At 39.3% G+C, this 5,525-nt stretch overlaps 1 pseudogene across 1 annotated transcript in view; it reads right to left on the minus strand.

Annotated features, from left to right (window-relative positions):
* Positions 1-146, minus strand: part of LOC306732903 (histone H4-like) — a 588-nt pseudogene extending 442 nt beyond the window's left edge. Inside the window, exon 1 of the transcript in view lies at positions 1-146. This exon is cut by the window's left edge and continues 442 nt beyond it. The product of the transcript in view is annotated as a histone H4-like (transcript).
* Between the last annotated feature and the right edge of the window lie 5,379 nt (positions 147-5,525).

Consider the following 5,525-nt stretch of genomic DNA (forward strand, 5'->3'; position numbering starts at 1 on the left):
TCTATGAGAGGTCCTTTCTACCAGATTCTAACTTCCGCAAATCAGCTGAAAATGTTCATTGTGTTTTTTATAGATTTTATTAACCTTCATTCTTCAAATTGGTGAACTCCTAATATTGATGATTTTGACAAATCGATCAAGGCAAGAAATCAGTACTTATTTTAATATATTCTTGATGAATTAGTCTGTTGAGTTTTTAAATACTATACTTAGCAATGTTTATACTTTGCATTTTTGCACTTTCTTTATTGTTTAATTTCCTAAATTAATACATTGTGCTGTTGTGTATATATATATATATATATATATATATATATATATATATATATATATATATATTGAGTATTTATCATTCCTGTTTGTGAAGTAGATAACATGATTCACTTTTCTGTCTTCTGAGACATGGGAAAGTCTATACTATCCTGTCACGGTTTAAAAGTACTTTCTAAAGAAGTTTTGGAAAAACACGTATAACTATGTTATCAGTATGAACTCATAGTATATGGTAGCAAAGTACTGAAGGGTTTTTTAAACTTTGTTTGTCACATTTGGACTTGCACATCTATATAAATTATTGTTTGTGTAAATTACAATGCATGAAATATGATAATTAATAAGGGATATTATTTTGAAGATTGTGTAATTGTATGCATATGAATGTCACTGTTTTTGTTAATGATTAATGTGTGAATGGAGTTTAAAACAACGTTTGCGTAGTGCATGTGGATGCCTGGGTACTCTTTTATTAGAAGGAAGTGTAGTTCTCTTGTTCGCCTGAGGGGGCGGCGCTGAACATTGACTTTTGAGATGATAGAATCTACCCTTTTTCTGGAGAAGAAGAAGAATAGTGCCGCCCCTGAATCTGTAGGCGTATGAATGAGTAAAATGGCAGGAAAAGGTGTGAAGTAATAGAACTAACCAATGGAAGCTCTGTGAATGTGACGGATAAACTAACACGAGAGACTGGAAGGGGCTCTTGAACCACCGAGGCGGCTAACTGGGGACAGACTGTGAATCTGTGAGCCAGAGAGGGCCTCAATCGAGAAGGCATACGCTGTTTTTGTGATGAACCTTTTATTAAATACTTTTTAATTATACCTCATCGCATTCCGAACTATCACTTCCCATGATCACCCGGGATTTAAAGAATACATTTACAGTACACATGAAGTACAAAAACATCAAATGTATATTTTAAGCACATTACTGATGTTATTGTAATTTTTAACCCAGCAGAAATAAAGGTTTGACGGAAGTTACAATATTACATTTACATTTGTTGTTGTGGGTTAGATCTTAGTCTGTAAAACATGCAGGAAACAATGAAAGCTATACTAATAGTATTACTGTTAATAATACAACAACACACATGAAGAGTTTATTATTATAATTTAGTTAATTAAAATTAAAATAAAATTCTGTTTCCAGAAAATAAACTATTTTGATTGAAGTCAATTTTCTTGAAAAAACATGTGAGAGATGACATCATATTATTGTAAAAGTAATAATGTTTAAGTATGTAATGGATGTTTTAAAGTACACATTAAAGGAAGAGGGTTTGTTTGCAATAATAGTATTATCATATTCATTATTTGTATTACACTAAGGATGTAAAGCCAATATAAAACAGGAAGTATGAAGTATCAACGTACTTTTATTAAATCGTTTTATTTGTTTTAAATATTACATTGAATTAATTCATTAGTTCCACTTTTATTCCATTTGTGTCTCCTCTGTACCAATTTTCACCAGCTCTCCTGCACAAGTATGGTTAATATAAAAAAAATAATAATAAGTATATATCAATATATGAGTTCAAACATTTACAAAGAAAAAAAAAGATAAATTCAAAGCAATTTAACAAAATAAAAAGGGTCAAAATAATAACAGCAGAATAATTCAGACGTATTGAACACTAATGAATTAGAATGAGTGGAAGGTGAGTCATGAGAGGAGAGAAGCAGCTGCTTCGGTTTCTGGGAAATCATCAACGAGGCGATTGAAACAAACAGTCGAGTGTTTGTTTCAGTCGCCTCGTTGGGTTTCTCACTGGAGACCAGCTCACGTGTACTAGTACTCTGTAGGGACCACCAGCGTGTACTAGTACTCTGTAGGGACCACCAGCGTGTACTAGTACTCTGTAGGGACCACCAGCGTGTACTAGTACTCTGTAGGGACCACCAGCGTCTACTAGTACTCTGTAGGGACCACCAGCATGTACTAGTACTCTGTAGGGACCACCAGTGTGTACTAGTACTCTGTAGGGACCACCAGCGTGTACTAGTACTCTGTAGGGACCACCAGCGTGTACTAGTACTCTGTAGGGACCACCAGTGTGTACTAGTACTCTGTAGGGACCACCAGCGTGTACTAGTACTCTGTAGGGACCACCAGTGTGTACTAGTACTCTGTAGGGACCACCAGCGTGTACTAGTACTCTGTAGGGACCACCAGCGTGTACTAGTACTCTGTAGGGTCTACCAGTGTGTACTAGTACTCTGTAGGGACCACCAGCGTGTACTAGTACTCTGTAGGGTCTACCAGTGTGTACTAGTACTCTGTAGGGACCACCAGCGTGTACTAGTACTCTGTAGGGACCACCAGCGTGTACTAGTACTCTGTAGGGTCTACCAGTGTGTACTAGTACTCTGTAGGGACCACCAGCGTGTACTAGTACTCTGTAGGGACCACCAGCGTGTACTAGTACTCTGTAGGGACCACCAGCGTGTACTAGTACTCTGTAGGGACCACCAGCGTGTACTAGTACTCTATAGGGTCTACCAGTGTGTACTAGTACTCTGTAGGGACCACCAGTGTGTACTCGTACTCTGTAGGGACCACCAGTGTGTACTCGTACTCTGTAGGGTCCACCAGTGTGTACTAGTACTCTGTAGGGTCCACCAGTGTGTACTCGTACTCTGTAGGGTCCACGAGCGTGTACTAGTGGGGTAATATGGCACTATAAGCTCTCTAGTGGGGTAATATGGTACTATGAGCTCTCTATTGGGGTAATATAGTACTATAAGCTCTCTAGTGGGGTAATATAGTACTATAGGCTGTCTAGTGGGGTAATATGGTACGATGAGCTCTCTAGTGGGGTAATATGGTACTATGAGCTCTCTATTGGGGTAATATAGTACTATAAGCTCTCTAGTGGGGTAATATGGTACTATGAGCTCTCTAGTGGGGTAATATAGTACTATAGGCTGTCTAGTGGGGTAATATGGTACGATGAGCTCTCTAGTGGGGTAATATGGTACTATGAGCTCTCTATTGGGGTAATATAGTACTATAAGCTCTCTAGTGGGGTAATATAGTACTATAGGCTGTCTAGTGGGGTAATATGGTACGATGAGCTCTCTAGTGGGGTAATATGGTACTATGAGTTCTCTAGTGGGGTAATATGGTACTATAAGCTCTTTAGTTGGGTAATATGGTACTATGAGCCTTCTACTGGGGTAATATGGTACAATGAGCCCTCTACTGGGGTAATATGATACTACAAGCTCTCTAGTGGGGTAATATGGTACTATTTGCTCTCTAGTTGGGTATTATAGTACTATAAGCTCTCTAGTTGGGTAATATGGTACTATGAGCTCTCTAGTGGGGTGATATAGTACTATTTGCTCTCAAGTGGGGTAATATGGTACTATAAGCTCTCTAGTTGGGTAATATTGTACTATAAGCTCTCTAGTGGGGTAATATGGTACTATAAGCTCTCTAGTGGGGTAATATGGTACTATAAGATCTCTAGTGGGGTAATATGGTACTATAAGCTCTCTAGTGGGGTAATATGGTACTATAAGATCTCTAGTGGGGTAATATGGTACTATGATCTCTCTCGTTGTGTAATATTGTACTATAAGCTCTCGAGTGGGGTAATATGGTACTATGAGTTTTCTAGTGGGGTAATATGGTACTATAAGCTCTATAGTGGGGTAATATGGTACTATGAGCTCTCTAGTGGGGTCATATGGTACTATGAGTTCTCTAGTGGGGTAATTTGGTACTATGAGCTCTCTAGTGGGGTCATATGGTACTATGAGCTCTCTAGTGGGGTAATATGGTACTATAAGCTCTATAGTGGGGTAATATGGTACTATGAGTTCTCTAGTGGGGTAATTTGGTACTATGAGCTCTCTAGTGGGGTAATATAGTACTATGAGTTCTCTAGTGGGGTAATTTGGTACTATGAGCTCTCTAGTGGGGTAATATAGTACTATAAGCTCTATAGTGGGGTAATATGGTACTATGAGTTCTCTAGTGGGGTAATTTGGTACTATGAGCTCTCTAGTGGGGTAATATAGTACTATGAGTTCTCTAGTGGGGTAATATGGTACTGTGAGCTCTCTAGTGGGGTAATATGGTACTATGAGTTCTCTAGTGGGGTAATTTGGTACTATGAGCTCTCTAGTGGGGTAATATAGTACTATAAGCTCTATAGTGGGGTAAAATGGTACTTTACGCTCTCTAGTGGGGTAATATGGTACTATGAGCTCCTTAAGATATGATGTTGCATCACCAGTTAAGGCTTTGTAGGCAAGGAGAAGGATTTTAAATATGATTCTCGATCTTACAGGAAGCCAGTGGAGAGCAGCTATCACAGGAGTAATGTGATCTCTCTTCCGCGTCCTCGTTAGTACACGAGCTGCAGCATTCTGGATCAACTGGAGAGATCCAAGGGATTTACCGGAGCAGACTGATAATACGGAGTTGCAGTTGCTTAATCATTGTTTCTGCATCGCTTTGAGACAGGATGTGCCGGATCTTTGAGATGTTCCATAGGTGACTTCAGTCTTGTCCGAGTTCAGCAGCAGGAAGTGTCAGGTCATCCAGGTTTTGATGTCTTTAAGACACGCTTGAAGTTTAGCGACCTGGTGGATTTCATCTGGCTTGATCCACAGATATAGTTGAGTTGACCAGAACAGAGACAAGTCCTTTATCAGCACTAAGGTCTAACAAGACCAGAACAGAGACAAGTCCTTTATCAGCACTAAGGTCTAACAAGACCAGAACAGAGACAAGTCCTTTATCAGCACTAAGGTCTAACAAGACCAGAACAGAGACAAGTCCTTTATCAGCACTAAGGTCTAACAAGACAAGTACAGAGACAAGTCCTTTATCAGCACTAAGGTCTAACAAGACCAGTACAGAGACAAGTCCTTTATCAGCACTAAGATCTAACAAGACCAGAACAGAGACAAGTCCTTTATCAGCACTAAGGTCTAACAAGACCAGAACAGAGACAAGTCCTTTATCAGCACTAAGGTCTAACAAGACCAGAACAGAGACAAGTCCTTTATCAGCACTAAGGTCTAACAAGACAAGTACAGAGACAAGTCCTTTATCAGCACTAAGGTCTAACAAGACCAGAACAGAGACAAGTCCTTTATCTGATGCGACTAGAAGGTCGTTAGTAATTGTCACCATCATTGCAATTGTGCTCTGTAGGGACCACCAGCGTGTATAATACTACCCAGCATGTACTAGTACAGTGTATAATAGTACCCAGCGTGTACTAGTAC

The sequence above is a fragment of the Taurulus bubalis genome (assembly GCF_910589615.1).
Source record: "Taurulus bubalis genome assembly, chromosome: 2".
Lineage (NCBI taxonomy): Eukaryota > Metazoa > Chordata > Actinopteri > Perciformes > Cottidae > Taurulus > Taurulus bubalis.